Raw genomic sequence first — 21,718 nt, 5'->3', positions numbered from 1 at the left:
AGGTAGGAGGTGCCCCAAGAAAAAAACAGAATGTTGTTACCAGAAGAGGCAATAGGTGGTGCACAGGCTAAATCAACAGATACCTGCTACACTAAGATATAAACAATTATTCTTGCTGTGTTTTGAGATCTAAGTTTGTGAAAAACAATAGCTAAACCCATCAATCTTAAGAGTATAAGCATTTAAATTTACCTTATTTATCACAATATGTAAGACTGCAATTCTTGGTCTTCTACTTCAATGTTTCCCAACCCTTACAGTTGCTATAATGTAAGATTTCTTTCTCCTCTGTCCTTGATATAAACAGGAAAAATAACCATACTTGCCTCTACAGTTAAAAGAGAGTACTTGGTATAATACATGACACATAGATAACTGCTCAAAAATGTCATGGTTGTTATTATGATTATTACTGTAATTAAATATTCAACTTGACACATTTATGAAGTGTCTGTTGTATACAAGATATACTAGATTTAGGAACTAAAAGATGAATAAGAAAGGGTTGTGATTTTAAGGAACACAGAGACTAGTGTGGAGGGTAAAATATGCACAAAACTCTAATACCAGGCAGAATGTTACAAGTTTCTACAATACAAGTAAGTACTATGCATATAATACATGTTTATGTGTTTTAAATATTAAGTCCCTACTTAATCCCTTCCTCAGGCAATACAAAAACAGAAAATAAAGGAGCACATTTTCATATAGCTTTTTCTTAAAAGATTAGGTTCTCCACACACACTTAACCTTTTGGATATAAATTGGATGTCACATTAACCAGCAACTGAACAGAGTGAAGAACAGTTGACTTCACTGTTATTAATGTCTTAGGTAAAAAGACTTAAAGATCACAACAAATAATCTAGTCAGAATGTTATTTTTCAGCATTTCATACTATAGCCCTTTATATATAACAATAGACTTCTGCTTTTTTTTCCTGTACATGAAAAAAAACAGACTATTTGATTAGTTTGACAAAAGACTTTGTGATTTAGAGATCATTTTTGAAATAAATGACCAGACTGTTGCTAAGCAACTATGTAAAACAATTTTTAAATACAAAGACACGTCTAAAATATGAGCATAAAATGTCTATGGTAATATGTCTGGCATTTTTGTATAATCAAGTCTATTATTTTAAAATAAATATTTTCAATATTCTCTTTCAAAAATGAATTGTATGTGTGAGTGTGTGTATTCAGAGAAAGTGGATAGATTGAATGTGATAGAAAGCAAAATCTCAACCCTATTGTGTTAATTTTGAATAATAATTTTTCAGGTCTGCATCGGCCCTGTTGGCCTGCCAGGGCCCAGAATTTTTCTAAATACTTTTGGTTTCTTTGTTGTAACTCTTGAAGCTTCTAAACAGACAATTATGCAGATGTTCTGGATGAATGACACTGCTCTGGAAATAGATTTTATATTTTACAGATATTATTTCTGGGAAAATAGCAAGACAAGAAGGTATTGCCTGATTTGATAACACATATTCCAACTTAGAAATTATTACATAATTAATATAATTTTATTATGAGGGTAGATACTAAAAATTTAGCAACTTATTACTTAATCAATGTAGGTTTTCATTACTAATACTACAAATGTCTGGAATGCACTTGTCACACAAAAAGAGAAAACTCACTTTTCTTATAATGCTGTGATAAGTGGTAAGTCTGGTCCTTTGAAACCAGAGAAAGAAGCCCTTGAATTATTTTCCTATGAAAATGCTGCTTTACTTTTACAGAAGTAGCTCTACCATAGGATAAACTTGGTGACTGTTGAAGCTACCACTCTGTGAGGAGCTAAGTTAACCAACCATCTCAAGATGCCCCCTGTTGTCCTAACTAGAGATTGTCAAACCCTCAGCTATTACAAGTGAACCATTTCTGCTTCATTCACATAAGAACATTGCATTCACAAAAGTCAGATGGACAAAGCAAAAACAAGAACTTACCCTGGAAGGGAAAGGACTTTGAGTAATTTCCCTGCTAACCTACTTTCTGTAGAGGTTGAGTCCTATGGACGTTAGTATCAGGAAAAACCAAGATACAATGTGACTGAACTTTTCTATTAAGAGACAAGGATAGGCATTTGTTTTGCTCTTGAGAGGGAAGTGTGTGGAGACAAAGAAAGAATAGAGAGAAAGTCAGACGAACCAGGGAGACAAAGAAAGAATAGAGAGAGAGTCAGAAGAACCAAGGAGACAAAGAAAGAATAGAGAGAGAGTTGGAAGAAACAGAGAGATGTGTGTGGCAGGAATACCTGTGAGAAATATCCAGTGGAAATTATTTACTTTCTAGTTATTTCTCTTGCTTCAATATACAGCTTCTCCTCTCCCAACTCTAGCACCTCATCATAATATGCTTTCCAATCAGTATTTGATGGACCACCTCAGTTACGAGTGATTTTTTGTAGGATATTTTCCCCAAAACAGTGTGAATTGAAATAAGCTTCACTTCTGAGTTGTATGAGGTAAAACAGCATGTACAAAAGCATAAGCCCGAAGGCAGAGACCATAACCACAGAAGCTCCAATAAATTCACACAATGTTAGAGAAAGGGCTTAGGTTTCCAAAGGTTATGTTTGGAAGTTTGAGCCTATCTGAAGTGATTTCAAAGAGGTGGGAGATTCCACCCAGAAGATATCTGGCTTATAGATATAATGTAAATGAGTATGGTGTTTTGGGTTATTTCATCTGCAGACTTTGTTGAACTGCCATTTAAAAAAATTATACAGAACAAATATAGGTTGTCACATATCATCTTAAATGTAAAACTCAGGCAGTATTACATTTGCTGAAGGAATATTTTATGCTCCCTGCATCTTTGAGATGTGGATCACTGCCTGTCCAAATCAAATAAAACCAATCAGAACTCTATGCAATTACATAATTCTCTAATTACATTAAGGTCACATACAGATTGCTTTTTACACCAGTAATCTTGGTACAAGTTAATAGGATACTTTGTGTAAAATGTAAACCGATTGAAGTAGTATTTAGCGACTAATAATAAAATAATAAAATTAGACCCATAGCAAAAAACTCAATAAGCAAGAAAGAATAGTACATTTATTTATATTATTCAAAAAGACAAAAGCAGAACACTTTTGAATAGCACAGCTTGCTCTAGCCATGCATTTCCTAACACTGGGCACTGGTTTGGAGTAAAACTCTTTCCAGGCCCAAATATTTCCTCACCCAGAAAGCAAAATGATATAGCAAATATATTTTTATTTATAAACCTTTCACCACTGGAATCATATTCAAAATTGAAGATAAATTATAGGAGAAATAATTAACTGAAACATCCTGTCAGAGTACTAAGGGAGTACTCACACGTTCACAGATTAAACATCATTAACCATGTAGTCTAGCAACCAAGTCATATGAGAAAAGATGTGGGAATTTTTAGTATTTTAGCAAATATGACTAATTATAAGCTACACTTTTTCTATTTATTTCAGAAGCAACTTTATCACCACATCTCAGGGTATGATTTTTCAAAGGAGTTTAGTGTAAACTGTATTCATAAAGCAAAATTTTGTACTTGGTTCAATTCTACTGCTACAAGTTCACTGTGACTCTTGGAAGCATTTTCAAACACAATGTGTTCCTAGGTAACTGCAACAAAAAAGTTACGTACATTTAATATTATAGAGTGCTGTAAAGCTGCCCCAGGAATATTATCCTTGAGTCTGATGATATGAAAACTAATGCATGCTCTTATTTGGGCATATTTATGGAATATAACTAAAGGTCTTGGGAATAAACCTTTGTATGACTATATTAAATCTATTTAGAGAAAGAAGAGATATTTCCTCATGAGGATTTTCAATTTAATACAGAACAGTAGTTTAGCAGAAACCCTAGAATGCATATAGTATAAGACAGGGAATCAAATGATATAGGGAAAAATATAAGGGTTATATGCAACAGTGCACACGTAGGCACACACACACAGGCACACATGCACTGGCACACACACACACACACACATTCTACACCAGTGGTTTTCCACAAAAAGATTTTGGTCAGTGCAAAAATAATGATACCTTAAAGGATTAAAATATCTTTTGTAAGCAATGGAGAATAGAATTTCATCACTGGGGATTATTTATTATTTTGTAAATATCTTCCCACATTAGAACACATTTTAGAAATAGTCTATAGCATGTAATTGAAGAAAATAATAATATAAAGCAGTTTAAAAATTTTACCCAGGTCCCATTTCTGTAGACCTTGAATTCACTTTGAACTGGATTTGTTGCATGAACTGGGTTTCCTTTGTTTGCTTTTATGTTTGTATTTCCAGCTTGCTATACACAGTATGACAATACTCATTCTTGCTTACCCTATTAGTATCTTCACGATGTGTATCAATTGAATCAAATGACAGATACTTTGGACAGTTTTTCCTTTCATTATGCTATTCTTCTTGACTGTCCAGATGGTAATGGAGTAAAAGCAGATACACAGACCTCAAAACACATCAAAAGGTGTGACAAATATTTAAGCTTGACACTTCAGTGAAGCTCTGACAAGGAACCCTTTAGTCTATAATATCCTTTAGGGTGGAACTAACATGTCTTTTTCATTGTTTTATCCCCACCATGTACTAGAGTAAACTCATAGTAGGTGCAAAATAAAACTTGCTGAATTATTTAGGAATTTATCTCCTGGTTCAGAGATGTCACCTCCAAATAAGTAGAAAATTGTTTTCTTATGTATTTAATTTGAGATTTAAAAAACATCAGATTCACATTTATTTACACTGGATGTTTAATAAATGAACCATAAGAAAAGATATTCAAGACCATTCAACTTTCCATTTTGGTCAATCTCAACAAAATGCCTTTTGGAAGGCAAAAGATACCTTCTTGCAGAAATACCATATTAATGGAAAACAAACAGGAAGTAAGTAAACTACTAAAAAACAAATGAATTAGTGTAATCTGTATAAAATAAATGAAAGAATGACATGATGAGGTGATTGGGTGGGGACACAGGGAAGTAGTCTATTATAAATATTATAGACTATTATTCATAAAAGTCCACTATTTAGGTTTACTTATAAAGAGAAAGACCCAGACATTTCAAGATTCTAGGGGGAATTTCCATGAAAAGGGTGGAGTGAGTGCAAAAGCTTGAGAGGAAACCCATATTGGTTATTAGAGGAATAAAATAAGACTTGTATTACAGGACTCAGAAAATGAAAGGGAGAATGGTAGGAGGTGAGGTCAGAGGAGTTAGGCAGACATCAGACTAGGGGAGAATTACAAGTCATGGTACAGATTTTAGATTCATTCTAAATTCAGTGGGAAGCTTTTGAAGGGTCCTAGGCAGTGGAGATGTGATGTCCACCATTTTGAAATAGTGAATTTTCCTATGACTGTTTAACCTGTTAGTAGTCTAATTAAATGTAGGCTACATGAATGGCATTTTAAATTGTAATATATGAAATAGCAAGAGTAAGTTTATCCACACTGTAATAAAACAGTATAGAGTTTTCAGAGAAAAAACTGGAGGAATCAACAATCATTACATTACATGCAAAAAAATTTTTTTAAAGACAATATCAACTAAGGTCTGAGTTTTTTTATGAGAGGTTATTGATCTAAGACAGAGTTGAAGCCTCAGAAATTTAATGAAACCCTAGCCTGCTTATGATGTTCTTCTCTTTATCCCTATCTAGATGGAAGAGCAGCAAATTATTCTTTACAAATGTCTAGGTTTAGAAGGTCAAATTATTTCTTCAGGAAGTCACATCTCACAGGACTATCTTGACACTGGTGATAAGCAGGGATTGGAGAATGTCAGGCTCTATGTAGAGCCACACTTCACAAGTTTTCTGCTGGTAGACGTAACCGAATTTCACTCTGTGCATTCGTTCTGCAATGTGCTTTCAATAAATGTCGCCATGTACTCAGGAAACAACTCTAAAATTAATCCCACCTGTGGTAATATGTCAGAATTGGGCAGGCTAAAGGCTCTCATAAAATCTTACATGATATTTAAGCCTCAGATGTGGCCATTCAGTGTAATTAGGAACTTGTTAGTTGGAGGAGTGTTTTGACTTTATGTGCAATGTATTTCTATGTTGCTTTGGTCCAGAAAAGACTTTTAAGAAGATATACAATGAAAGACGTTATGCCATATAGCAAGGTAATATTAAATTCTAAAAAGAGAAGAAATACAAGGCAGAGAGAAAATAAGCATGGAAGTAAAATGGAGCCAGCATGAGCTTAATACAAAATAAATACCATTAACCTTTTTGAAGGGTTCACAGGTTGGCTCCAAGCTTTCCAGAAGAATGGCATTTATTCAGTTACATTCTCAGTGTGTTAAGATAAAAACAACTAGTTTCTCAAGGAAAGCAATAACTCTTCCTGATTCTGAGACCAGAGTGAAATTTATTCCATGGACCCTTTCAAAAGACCCTCTTTAATGCACTGAACGACATCCTCAATAACATTCTTACGGGAAATGTAAGCTTTGTGGCATTGTTTTTATAAGGAAGTGGATGAATGAGACTCCTATATCTACACATGCTAAAATAATAACATTTCTTATTTCTCAGTTTAAACTGCTTTTAGCATTGAGAGTAAGCAATTGAGTAGTTTAGATTGAGGTTACTAGGGGTTGAAAATAATGTCTGCGAATGGGACTCAGTCTCTCTAAATGCTCTTTCTTTGGATGAACACTTAAGGAAAGAAAGGTGGAATGATGCAATTGTACATTTCTTGAGTGGGACTAATTCTAAGGGAGGAACGGTTGGAGTGTGGAGGAGTGTGCAGGAGAGAACATTTACTTCTCTAAATTTCTATTATTGGTGGATGAGAAAGTCATGGATTTGAAACAGAGAACACAGAAAAGTGCCCTAAGGGCGCTTGAGACCAACTACATTTCCCTCATAAAAGAGGTTCTGAATCAGGAAAAAAAAAAAAAATCCCACAAATTTTCGTATATATTTTCTGGGTCAAGGACTCATTTAAGATTCAGATGAAAACTATGTATCTTCTCACTGGGGAAAAAAAAAACACATTCTAATGTAGCAAACATCAGCTCTCAGCCCATTCTAACCTTAGAAAATTTTTGATGATGAGGTTCTACAACAAGGGGGAAATAATTCCAGGCACTTTTATTTTCTCAGTTTGCCCATCTGCGTTAACAAGAGAGCTGGCAAGTTACAGGTACATACATATGGAAAGTATTTTGTCTAAAGAAAAGAGTGTAATAGTGTAAAAGTGACTATTAGTTTTAGAGTTGAAATGGTAACAGATATACAATGGTGGCAATAAGCCTGGGAAAGATCATTGGCAAAGGCCAGAGGAAAAAAGAGTGTATCAATGGAAACTAGTAGGGCAGGGTGGAAGGCATCCTTGGCAGTGACCATGACAGTGGTGCAGCACAGGAGGGCAGAACTTTCCTCACCTGGTTGTCTTAAACCTTTGCCTTTGTGCAGCATTGCCAGGAATTCAAGTACTAGAAGGCACAGAGAATAAAGAGTAGGTGATGGAGTTATCCCATCTCACATTTGGGACTGCAGAATGAGCTAGAGCATTCTCCCTGTAGTATGTCAATAGAAAGGAAGGTAAGAAGAATGAATCCTCTCCTAAGATTAGTTAAATGGAAGAGTGCAAACTTGAAGTCTTTAAGCCAAAATCAACTTGTTAATGCCATCTATTCTGCTAGCCCAATAGGTTTTTGTAAAATTAGTTTTCAGTATGTAAAACTAATATCTATATAAATATGTACATTTCTGGCTTCTTAAAATATATATATCAGATGACTTGACAGTGGTGGACTCCAATTTCTCCATGCAACAGTCATTCCCTCACAAGCACCAAACTTTGTTTTTCCAACACTGAGGCTCTTATCTTCAAGCTTGAGCATTGTTTCTTTCCAGTAGCCAGGTTGCCTACGTTGTTAATTTATATTACCTGCCTCACCTCTGTAGCTTTGAGTTTGTAATCCACTCCCCTCCACTCCTGAACTAATGTGTTATATTTTATTCATCTAATGTGGCAGCCATGAGGATGCACCTACAAACCTCCAATTCTAGGGAGCTTAATTGTCCACAGGTATCAACTGCTGCACTCTGAATCCACCACCATATCTTCACGAAGGCCATACTCCTTATTGGCTGCTCCCCACCAATGATTGAACACACCAGGAATCCTAAAATAGCTCCAGGACTCTCTAGTGATTTCGCTGAAGCTTCTGAACTTGCAGGGCAGACTAAGATCCTTTCCCCTAACTTTCCTTTACTATGGGTCAGACTTGCCTCCCCCAGCTTTCTCCAGCTCCCTCTCATTTTCTGTCTTAGAGGCATTTTCTCTAGTAAAACCCTTGCTTACTTAACACATCTCAATGTCTGCTTCTTGGTGAACCTAGACTAATATAAGTGGTATCAGAAGTAGGGTGATGTAAGAAAGCAGGCAATAAGATTAGGATTTGGGACTGGCTCACCCACCACCCAAAAGGTGAAGAGAGTGTCATTGTGTCTGATAAATGGGGCATGGCTAGTCACTGGCACAAAATGTCAGTGTACTTGCCAGCAATTTTACCTGTAGTGACTTGAAAATTAAAAAAGAAGAAAGAAAACAGTCCCAATGGAGACTTTCACTTGGCAGGTGAAATGATGTAGGCATTTAAAAAATTGGGGGATGGGAGGATACCTAGAAAGGCAGTGGAGTTTACTGGGTACTGCTAAATTATATCGATACCTTATGGAATGATAATGAGAGACAGAGGGCTATTTTTTTTTGCGGTACGAGGGCCTCTCACCGTTGTGGCCTCTCCCGTTGCGGAGCACAGGCTCCGGACGCACAGGCTCAGCAGCCATGGCTCATGGGCCCAGCCGCTCCGCGGCATGTGGGATCCTCCCGGACCGGGGCACGAACCCGTGTCCCCTGCATCGGCAGGCGGACTCTCAACCACTGCGCCACCAGGGAAGCCCTATAATGAATTTTTTATTTTCATATTATCTATTGCCCCTCAACCCTAATGTAAGCTTCAAAAAGACTAGGATTTTTGTCTCTACATATATTGCCATATCTCCATCCACAAGAACAGTGCCTGGTGCATGTTGGAAGATCTAATTGAATGTGATGAATGGTTATCATTATAGGCAGCAATTGTTATATATGTGAAGCAATGTAGGTAGAAGCTGGGTTGCAAAGGTGTTGCAGTGTAAATGCACATTGAGAAAATATTTAACATCATCATCATCATTGACCTCATCATTATTCCAACAACTGACATTTATTGAATGCTAATGTGCTAGATACTTTGCAGTCTGTTTTACATGCATTTTATTATTTAATCTTCCCAACTTTATGACATGGATTCTAGTATTATACTTATTTTCTCTACAGCTTAGAAACGTTAAATATCTTAATCAAGATAGAAATAATTGGCAGAGATGTTATTCTAACTGGATTTGACACTAAAGCTTCAATTCATAATTTGAACTCTCTGGGGAACACAAAAATCACAGAGAACAGTTTTAGAACTTTGTAGTAAACCAAAGAAATGGAAAAGGCCAGAGAAATATTAAAGTAACTCAGCAATAAGAAATGTAAACATTTCTTATTTTTAAAGTGTGATTTAATAAAAATGTGGATAATGTTTTTGAAAGAGATCAGAAAAAATAACACAAATTAAGATAAGAAAATTGTGTTTCTTAGACATACATAATCGTCTTTATTTAAAAAGTAGGCAACGACTTTGTTCCTCCAACAGTCTTTATAATCAGTTTTAACGGAAGCTTAATTAAGAGTTGTTACAATAATAGAGCAGAATCATCACAAAGACAGGCAATAGCAATATTCTAGGTTCAGCAAAGAAAAATAAAGGTTTTTATGGAGGCCTAGGTAATAATATATGTTCTAGAAAGCTACACTGAATTTTCGAGTCACTAGCTTTAGCCCACACTATTTAAACATACACACACACACACACACACACACACACATTCATGCACAGAATTAAATTTTATTGTGCTTTTTTGGCTTTGTCTTTTGAGGTGTAATTGAGACCCAGGTGCGGGATATCATAGAAAAGTCTGCTATCTCAGAAACAGACAGCTAAAGAGCTCAGTTACTTTAAAAACATTGAGATTTCAAGGACAGTTCTGCAGGTGAAAACTCTACAGAAAAGTAGCAAATCATAAAAGAACCACAGATATGAAAGGCCCTTGGGTCAAGGCTAAGGAACAATGGTAGATACATGTAGAGACTAATCTCTGCTAATATGGAAATAAAGGAACCGTTTCCTTTGAAAACTCTCACTGCATTTTTTGTTTCTCTCTGTACTTTCACATTTGTTAAAACCAATCTCCACTACATGAAAAATTATAGGAAACATTTACCATGCTTTGATGTGCACATATTTGAATTTGAATTTTACCACACTGCTAGCTCACTCATTGGTTTCTACACACACACACACACACACACACACACACACACACACATTAATTGAAAATCTATTGAGTAATAGATATTGTTAGGTTTTGCTGCAAATATGAACAAGAATTTTCCTTGTCCTGGAAGCCAAGTTCCAGAAACATACACAGGCGCTGAAAATTGCAATACAGTGTGAGAAGTGTATGGATCTAGGTAGAATCAGGATGAAAAACAGTTGATTTTAAAAGAAGGATTTTCATCCTATATAAATTTTCAGGAGTGAGGGATATTAAAAGATGGATGTTAGTCCTGAAAAATCTTGAGGGACTGAAAGAGCTCAGTGAGACATTCATGTGTCTAGAGCATGGGCTGCTGCAGTGAGGCCAGAGGCAGAGGATGGTATTGGAAAGTGAAGTGTTTGCATGAAGTAAAAAGGAAAACTAAGGACATTTTCAACAGGAAATGATGTAATCAGTTTGGTTATTTAGCTGACTAGTGTAGAGGCATGCAGAGTGTACTTGAGTTATTGGAGGTGGAAAGCAGAGACAGTAGTTGCTACAGGATAGATAAAGTGAGGATGCAGTCTAAACAAAGTTGTTAAAACTAGTCTCAACCAAGATGTGACCTGTTTGAGCTGTTTGTTATAAGCAGCAGTGAAATTAGGCAGATGCCATGCATGGGATTCATAAACACATTTATTGTCTGTTATTCTACCCTCTTTACCCATTTATGTTCCAGTTCTCTCAGGCATTTACGTTTGTGAGACCTGGACTAAATTTAGGAGTAACAGAGAATTAGAGAGAAGGAGCCAGTAGTCTTTTCTTTGCTGTCTCAGATAAAGCTGATTTTCCAACAGGATATTTGTGATGTTCTCATTCATCATTAATATACACATTAATTTCTTCCATAGTTTAGATAACAATATTTGAGCAATATTAAAATTATGATTGTCTGTGACTATAAGCCCTTTTTAATTATAAGGGTTTCAATGGAATTTGCTAGTTTCAGTGTTTTTTATGTCATGAAAGTTATCAATATTTCATTATATACCATGCATTTTATTCTTGGGTCATCATGGATATTGACCAATCCTACACAAGCTGTTTAGCATTTAATGGGTAAGCTACATTTTCTGGCAAACAATTACTAGAAGAAGCGCAGCGAGATGTATCACAATCAATGAGCCAATTTCAGGTCAGGCAGTAAAATCCAAATATAAGAAATCAGTGTACAATTTGAAGAAAACAATGGACAGCCTGATGCAAGTTCATTTTACGGTAGCTACTTTGTACTTCACAGTAAGAAATAGTTGAGAAGTATGGAGGTCATCACCAAAGGCATAAAATTTCATTCATCATGCACACATTTTTAGAGATATTGATTTTGATGGAAAAAAATCCATTGCATATTTTGAAACCAAAATCATCCCCAAATAGTTTACACTATCAATTCAAGACATGCAGTGAAATGATGCAAATGCTATAATTCTGTGTATGATCTCTAAATTGATAAAACAATTACCCAGTTATTTTCTGCTCTGAGACCCTCTGTAATTGCAAATGCCAATTAAACTTTTTTTTTCCAGTCTTTTTTTGCTCTTCTATTGGAAGAGAAAATGGACCCATATTTCCATTAATATTATCATCTTTAGCAAATATTTACTGACAGGTAAGGAGAGAATTAAGATGTTTTAGAAAAGGAAAAAGTTGTGTCTTTTTACCAAGCACAACCTGAAAACATTATTTCAACCTAAATTAAGTTGCTAATTGTATACATGCTTTGTTCTAATTGCAAAATCCATAATGTGAAGGAGACAATAAAAAATATAATAATTTGGAAGAAAAGGGTGAGGTAATTGGGAGCTAAGACAGTTTAGCATACAATATAACTACATCTGTGGCATATCTAAATGCTTTAAAAAGGAGGTTTAATGAGATTGACTTCTTACAGTTAAAAAACGAGTAATTTTTCAGTGGGTCATTAATATAAAACTGGTCCTTACAATTTGTTCATAAACCTTGATTATAGAGTGGTTCTTTTCTCTGTTCACTGAATAACTGATTAAATGTCTACTTCAGTTTACATTGACATGACCTAAAATAACAGAAATGTAACATTTTGAGGTTATAAAGGACTTTAAATTTTACAGCTGAAGAAGCTAACATGTAGTTTCCTGAATATCAAAACATAGCATTTATTGAAGGCTTTCTCTGTCACCAGCATTTTACATGTTCTATCTCATTTAAACATCACATCAACCTCTGATCAAGTACCATTATTATCCCCACTTTACATGGGGGAAAATAGATGTTCAGAGATAATCTACTAAAGGCCACAAAATTTAAAAGTGGCACATTTAACATTTGAATATCTGTAGTTTAACTAAAAAGCCTATATTCTTTTTTTGTGTGTGTGAAGTGTGCTACTAAGGAATGTCCTTTTTTTAATGTGTTAATTATGTTTTATTTATTGAGGTAACATTGGTTTATAACACTGTATAAATTTCACGTGTGCATGGGGCTTCCCTGGTGGCTCAGTGGTTAAGTATCTGCCTGCCAATGCAGGGGACATGGATTCGAGCCCTGGTCCGGGAAGATCCCACATGCCATGGAGCAACTAAGCCCATGCACCACAACTACTGAGCCTGCATGCCACAACTACTGAACCCCACGCACCTAGAGCCCATGTCCTTGGTAGCCCATGGTAGCCCAAGGTTACCAGGCTAAAATTTCAGACTGCTGTTTTGACTCTAAAAATACGGGTGTGATTTTCAACTACATTTCCATTATATATGAAGTCTAACAATGAGCTAATTATTTTATCACTCATAAATCTGACTCAAAATTAATTTCAAAAGCGTGCTCTAAAATATTTTAAACATGACATAAATATGTAGTCACCAACGGTGATTATTTTCTAAGTGAAAACTCACTTAATACAACTATTTTAATTCCATTTTTAAAAGTCTCATGTCTTCACCTTCTCACTTTGTCTACTTCTTCAGAAAAAAAAAATCAGAATCACAAATAAAACTATGTGATTGCTGAAGAAGTCTGATGATGTTTTTAATTAGTTGAGTGAATCATAAAAATTTGCTACATATATACATACGTATGTACATATTTATACATAGAGGTACTCTATGCATTGTTTTCCAAATGCACATAAAAATGTAAAAACCAGTGAAATGGAGTGATTCACAATTACATTTCATCAGTCTAGTTCTTTTATTGCTCATAAACTTGACTTTAAAAAATATATCAAAAAGGTACTCAAAATATTTTACATGATAACACCTTTTACATAAATATATAGGAAACAATTTACAATTTCATAAATTATAACCTAATAAAATCTAAGAATCTTAGAGCATTTTCCAGGTAAATAAATATACCTCTATTAACTAGAAGCAACAATTATTATAAGTGTGGTACCATTTTTGTAAACTAAATATTGTAAAGAGCCCATCCAAAATATGTAGAATATAATCCATAAAGAAAATAAGTCAAAAAATTCAAATAAACTTTGCAATAATCTGCCATTAAAATTGTGCAACTAGAATTGCCCATATTGTTATTTTCTTACAAGTTCCACATTTAGTTTATGAGTTAGCAGGACTCTATTTTGAGCTGGCCAAAGATATCTGTGAATTATTTATGGAATAAGCAGGCATATGACTTAAACGAGATATTTCCTCCCTATAGAATAATGTGTACCATTTATAGTACTTAAGATCAACTTCCTTTTCATATTTAACAGAATTCTTAAACAAATATACTGATGAATCTGAAACACAGCAATATGTCCTTTTTCTATAAAGGACAAGTGAGGACAGAAATAACAATTAGAATAAAATCTGTTTACAGGATCTTGACAAATAAATTATTGGAAGAGTGTATTTTCTATTGGGTAAATTTGCAACATCAGGCTTACCAATTATTTTATGGAATAGTATTTGGTTTTTCATTATGAAATCAAGGCATAAATAGATTTTTCATGAGGAAACTGTGTACAACTTAAGAAAAATGATTAGAAGCTAAAATATGTAAATGTGTGGCTAAGTCTGGGACAAATCATATTCTACTCTAAAAAGAACTAATTTGAAATACTGAGTTTTCCCCCAGCTTTATTGAGGTATGATTGACAGGTAAAATTTTATATACTTAAAGTGTAAAACCTGATGTTTTGATATACGTATACATTGTGAAATGATTACCACAATCAAATTCATTAACACATTCATCACTTTACATGGTTACTTTGTGTGTATGATGAGAACACTTAAGATCTACTCTCAGCAAATTTCTAGTATATAATACAGTATTATTAATTATTATCACCATGCTGTACTATAAATTCCTCAGAACTTATAACTGTAATTTTGTACCCTTTGACTAATATCTTCCCATGTCCTTCACCACCCAGCTGCTGGTAACCACCATTCTATTCTCTGTTTCTATTAGTTTTACTTTTCTTGGTCTAGATTCCACGTATAGGTGATACCATACAGTATTTGTCTTTTTATGTCTGTATACTTCACTTAGTATAATGCCCTCCAGCTTCATCCATGTTGTCACAGATGGCAGGATTTTCTTCTTTTTTTCACACTGAATAATATTCCATTGAGCATATATATCATGTTTTCTTTATCCATTCATCTGTCAACAGACACTCAGGTCGTTTCCATAGCTTGGCTATTGTGAATAATTCTGCAGTGAACATGGAAGTGCGTGTCTTTTCGAGATAGTGATTTTGTGATTTTGTTTCCTTTGGATACATTACTAGAAGTGGGATTGCTGGATCATATGGTAGTTCAATTTTAATTTTTTAAGGAACCTTCATATTATTTTCCATAATGGCTGTACCAATTTCTATTCCCACCAACAAAGTACAAGTCCTCCACATCCTCACCAACATTTATCTCTTGCCTTTTTGATAATAACCATCCTGACAGGTGTGAGGTGACATCTCACTGTGGTTTTTACTTGCATTTTCCTGATGATCAATAATGTTGAACACCTTTGCATGTACCTACTGGTTATTGGTGTATCTTCTTTGGGAAAACGGCATTAAGGCTAATGGGGAAAGAAATATTTTCAGACAGAAGAAATAACAATATATTTGTATACAATCCACTAGCAAGTAAAAAATCATATTGGAGATGAGAGGATTTCTGGAACAAAGGCAATGAGTATGTGACAGTAGATGGCATCTTGTGCATAAGCAGAGGGGTAGTCTTTAAATAGAAACACTATGAATACACATATGGCGACAAGCAGGAAGACTGGAGTATGAACGTGCTAATATTGGTAGATTGTTAGATGTAGTAGTGGCTTTCTGTGAAAATTCACTGATACTTGCTACAATCCTCTCAGTGAAGTAGTTAGTAAGGTGAGGATGAAGAGATGTTGAGAGTTTGAGGAGGAGAGAAAATAAATAGTCATCTAGAAGAGGAAATATGAAATGACTAGGGATACAGAGTAAGATTGCTGGGCATAATGAAGGATCCATCTGTGATTCAAAGTCATGAATTTAAAGTGAGACAAGTTAGCATAGTTGTGCTTTTTTCCCAGCCTTATGTTACACAGGTGGAAGCCTGGTATATAAGAGAATAGTTTAATTAGACAAGACTTATGTTTTGCTAAGGAAGTAAAATAAAGCAAGAATAACATAAAGTAAGGGAGTAGAGAGTATACACAAGGAATTAAAATCAGAGATCACAATTTTAAGTTGAGTGGAAGAAAAAGATATGAGGAGGGTGAAGAACAGTGAAATAATGGCCATATGAATGCAGTGAGGGTACTGGTTAGATTGAAGGAGGCTTGAGGTCTAGTTACTCGAGGTAAATAATAAAAAGAGGATGTGGTTAGAGAGTGAAATACAACAAAATTGAAATCTGGAGTGGCTGTAACTGTGGTAAGGACAGGGCCTTAGGGGTATTTCCATGGAAATATATGACTGAGGTAGGATAGAAGACAAGATAGATGAATGAGAGGTCAAAGCCAGAGAGCATCAGTTGGTGGAAAGATTATCTATTATTATTTTTTTTAATTTTTTAAAATAGCCATTCTTTTTTTTTTGATATTTATTTATTTATTTATTTGGTTGCTTGGGGTCTTAGTTGTGGCAGGCAGACTGCAAATTAAGTCACAAGAGAGTGACTGCAAAAGAAAAAATAAAATTATTGAGAAATGAATATCATATGTAACATTATAGGTTCTAACGATTGATGCAAAATTTGTGTTCTCCAATATCCATCTTAATTTAAAGCTTTGTTGTTGGATGAAAAGCTAATTTAGTTACATTATTTTGGACCTTATTTTTAAATGTTATTAAATAAAAGTTTATGACTTCGTGGAATCAATCCCCAAAAGAATTTGCTATATTTATAGTCAGTGTTCCCAATTGAAATGAAACAAAGTCTTCCCCCATGTTATAAACGGAGGGAGGGAAAAACTTCTTTTCCTAGTATGTGAGATCAGAGCAGCTTCTCAGAAGACGATACATCCCTGTATTATAAGCAGTGGCATGAGTAGGTATCAGGTACACCAATTTATGCAAGACGTTTATTAATTTTAAGAGTCAAACGTATGGTCAGTGGAGGCTCTCCTTAATGTTAACTGCTAAGGTTGTATGACATGACAACTAAGACAATAAAATCAGAGAAGATATGAGCATGATCTGAACAAGTGGTGGCATGGAGAACCAGGTACAAATTCTCTTAGAAGTAGAAACAAGGATGAGAATTTTGCGGAATGTAATTTAATGATATAACACCATATGATGATTGGAATAACAAAACTAATGTGTTCCAATAAGATATTTTGATAGAAATTTTAACAAATTAGAAATCATTCAGCAACCATGGGGATATATTTGGAAAAGAAAAATCATGAGTATTAGGATAAGCAAGGCCGGCTAAGTTACGCTGCAGTAACAAACAATCCCCAAATCTCTCTGGTTTGAGACAATAAAGGTCTGTTTCTCCCTCATGCTACATGTCCAATGCAGGTCAGCAGAGAGGCTGTTCATGGAGGTCACTTAACAGACCTATGCTGATAGAGTCTGCATCCCACACTGGTATGTTAACACCTGGAAGTTATGCATACAGTATCTGCTCACAATTTCTCAGCCAAGGCAACAAAGGCAGAGAAACGAAAGATTTGTGAATAGCCCTAATGACCACAACAAAATTATAATAAAATAATCCAGCTAAATAACAACAAATTTTCTCAAAAACTAATATACATATATGTACATATATAGTGTGTATGTGTGTGTGTGTGTATATATATATATATACACATATGTGTGTGTGTGTATATATATCTTTGAGAAAGGGAAAGACGTACTTCAACTAAGCAGGTAAAATCTCTAGTTCCTAACAAACCTATAATACTATCTTATGACTTGCACCCTCTGAAAAATCTAGAAATTGACACCAAGTAGTCCTACCCCTCTAGCTCATCATTATCAAGTGATTAAAATTGTCCCTTGCATAAAATTGAATGTAAAATACCGTATATAGGATCTCCCCAGTCAGGTGAGAAGGACTAAATCAGGCTTCCAGACCAATATTCTTCTTAGAATAATTTTAAGAACATCTTCCTGTGGCACCCCTCCCTTTTCTTTTCTTTTTCTTTCAGGTGACTCTTAATTCCTTATTAGACATAATCTGAGGGTTTGATTTCAAAAAGAAGCTGAGATCTTCCAAAAAACTTTCAAAATCTTAGTTACTTTTCTTTTCAGCAACATTATTTAGCTTCTGCTCTGTGAGGACACCTGGAAACTGTATATAGAAGTATTTTGGTCAAGCACAGCTGTACTCACAAACAGTTAGCAAAACGTTGCTATTGGGGAAGATAATGTGGGTCAACACTTCCACAACACTGATGAAGACTTTTTAGTAAAATCATGATTACTCTTTTAAAGGAAGGTTTGGTCCCAGAAGAGTTAACATATCGCTAAAAGATTCTTGATTTTGACGGGAAGGTAGGATAGAAGCCAGAAAGAAGAGCCCAATAGCTATCCAAATGTCACTGAGCTGAAGCACACAATGCTGAGAGACAAGAAGTCAATTTCCAGATGGATCTGCATGAGGCCGGAAGCTTGATGTTATAACTTTGTTTTTTCAATGCAATTTCTAGGAAAGTTGTGAAATGGCCTTCTTTTTATAGTATTGAAACTGTTGACTGTGTGTATTAAAGGAACACTTCTTTTCCATCTTTTATTTTTAACATCTTTGCATCAACCATTATCTAATTTTAAACTTGTCATGCAAAATTTCTTCAAGGATAGCTATTTTAAATCATTAGAGTTAACCCTAATATTTGGGGGTATTTTTACTTTTACCTATGTCCTATAAAAAGTATCTTAAGAGATATAACTTGCTATTTTGATGGATTCATTAGCCAAAACATTTGTGGAAACCATGTGCAGAATTAATTGCTTTATCTCTCTCAGAACAATCAAGCCATGTATGTTCATGAAAAACCTAATGAAGTTATTTTAGTAATTTTATAATCATGCCAATTATGGAAAAAGACATTTTCTGACTGTATAGAAATTTCAATGGTCTAATTAATATTTTTCTATACTTATAAGGAAATGGAATTTACTGTGAAATAAACTACATTTTAGTAAGTACAACTTAATGGTTGAACTGTAATAAATCTTTGTCTTTTTTAAAAGACTTTGTTTTTTAGAGCATTTTTAGGTTTATAGCAAAATTGAGAATGTACAGAGATTTCCTGTATACCCCTGCCTCCACACATACATAGCCCCTCCCATTATCAACATCCCCCACCAGAGTAATGAATTTGTTACAATTGATGAACCTACACTGACACATCATAGTCACCCAAAGTTCATAGTTTGCCTTAAAGTTCATTCTATGAGTTTGGATAAATATTTAATGACATGTATCCATCATACAAAGTATTTTCACTGCCCTAATGTAATAATATTTTGCATCCTCTGAAAAGTTTAGTCACAAAAAAACTTACATCTGACAATACTATTTGAAATACAAATTCCAAACTATTATTTATTTAATTAGTAGTGTTCTCTAGCATAGTAATATATAGGTTGAATATAATTCCCTGTACTATACAGTAGGTCCTTGTTGTTTATCTGCTTTATATATAGTAGTGTGTATCTGTTACTCCTAAACTCCTAATTTATCCCTCCCCACTCCCCTTTCTCCTTAGGTAACCATAAATTTGTTTTCTGTGTCTGTGAGTCTATTTCTGCTTTGTAAATAAGTTCATTTGTATCAATTTTAGATTCCACACATATAAGTTATCAGATGATATTTGTCTTTCTCTGTCTGACTTACTTCACTTAGTGTGATAATCTCTAGTTCCATCCATGTTGCTGCAAATGGCATTATTTCATTCTTTTTTATGTCTGAGTAGTATTCCATTGTGTATATATACTGCATCTTCTTTAGCCATTCATCTGTTTATGGACACTTAGGTGCTTCCATGTCTTGGCTATTGTAAATAATGCTACTGTGAACATTGGGGTGCATGTATCTTTTCAAATTAGAGTTTTTGTCTTTTCCAGGTATATGTCCAGGAGTGAAATTGCTGAATCATATGGAAAATCTATTTTTAGTTTTTTAAGGAACTTCCATACTGTTCTCCATAGTGGCTGCACCAATTTACATTCCCACCAACAGTGTAGGAGGTTTCCCTTTTCTCCACACCCTCTCCAGCACTTATTATTTATTAGTTGATGATGGCCATTCTGACTGGTATGAGGTGTTACCTAATTGTGGTTTTGATTTGCATTTCTCCAATAATTAGAGATGTTGAGCATCTTTTCATGTGTCTGTTGGTCATCTGCATGTATTCTTTGGAGAAATGTCTATTTAGGTCTTCTGCCCATTTTTTGATTGGGTTGTTTGTTTTTTTGGATATTGAGCTGTATGAGCTGTTTGTATCTTTTGGAAATCAAGCCCTTGTCAGTCATATCATTTGCAAATATTTTCTCCCACTCCATAGGTTGTATTTTCATTTTGCTTATGGTTTCCTTCGCTGTGCAAAAGCTTTTAAGTTTAATTAAGTCCCATTTGTTTATTTTTGCTTTTATTTCTGTTACTCTTGGAAACAGACCCCAAAAAATATTGCCATGATTTATGTCAAAGAATGTTCTGCCTATGTTTTTCTCTAGGAGTTTTATAGTATCCAGTCTTACATTTCATCCTTTAATTCATTTTGAGTTTATTTTTATATATGATGTTAGAGAAACTTCTAATTTAATTCTTTTACATGTAGCTGTCCAGTTTTCCCAGCACCACTTACTGAAGAGGCTGTCTTCTCTCCATTTTATATTCTTGCCTCCTTTGTTTTAGATTAACTGACCATAAGTGTGTGGGCTTATTTCTAGGCTTTCTATCCTCTTCCATTCATCTGTATGTCTTTGTGTCAGTACCATATTGTTGTTTTTTTGCTTTTTTGTGTGTGTGTGTGTGTGGTACACGGGCCTCTCACAGTTGTGGCCTCTCCCGTTGTGGAGCACAGGCTCTGGACGCACAGGCTCAGCAGCCATGGCTCATGGGCCCAGCCGCTCCGCGACATGTGGGATCTTCCCAGACCGGGGCATGAACCCATGTCCCCTGCATTGGCAAGCGGACTCTCAACCACTGCGCCACCAGGGAAGCCCCAGTACCATATTGTTTTGATTACTGTAGCTTTGTAGTATAGTCTGAGGTCAGGGGACATGATTCCTCCAGCTCTGTTCTTCTTTCTTAAGATTGTTTTGGCTCTTTTCTGTTCCCATACAAATTAAAAATTATTTTTTTCTAGTTATGTGAAAAAATGCCACTGGTAATTTGACAGGAATTGCATTGAATCTGTAGATTGCTTTGGGTAGTATGGTCATTTTAACAATATTGATTCTTCCAATCCAAGCAAGGTATATCTTTCCATCTTTTTGTGTCATCTTCAATTTCTTTCACCAGTGTCTTACAGTTTTGGAGTATAGGTATTTTGCCTCCTTAGGTAGGTTTATTCCTAAATATTTTATTAATTTTGATGTGATGATAAATGGGATTGTTTCCTTAATTTCCCTTTCTGATATTTTGTTGTTAGCATATAGAAATGCCACAAATTTCTGTATATTAGTTTTGTATCCTGTAACTTTATGGAATTCATTGATAAAACTATCACTGTTTGCAGATGACATGATACTATACATAGAAAATCCTAACGATGCCATCAAGAAACTACTAGAGCATAGTAATAATATAATAATATCAGAAGAAATGATTAAATATTAAAGCCTTTGAATAAATTGCTTC

The sequence above is a fragment of the Mesoplodon bidens genome (genome assembly GCF_964165515.1).
Source record: "Mesoplodon bidens genome assembly, chromosome: 11".
Lineage (NCBI taxonomy): Eukaryota > Metazoa > Chordata > Mammalia > Artiodactyla > Ziphiidae > Mesoplodon > Mesoplodon bidens.
Note: the sequence above shows the minus strand (reverse complement) of the source record.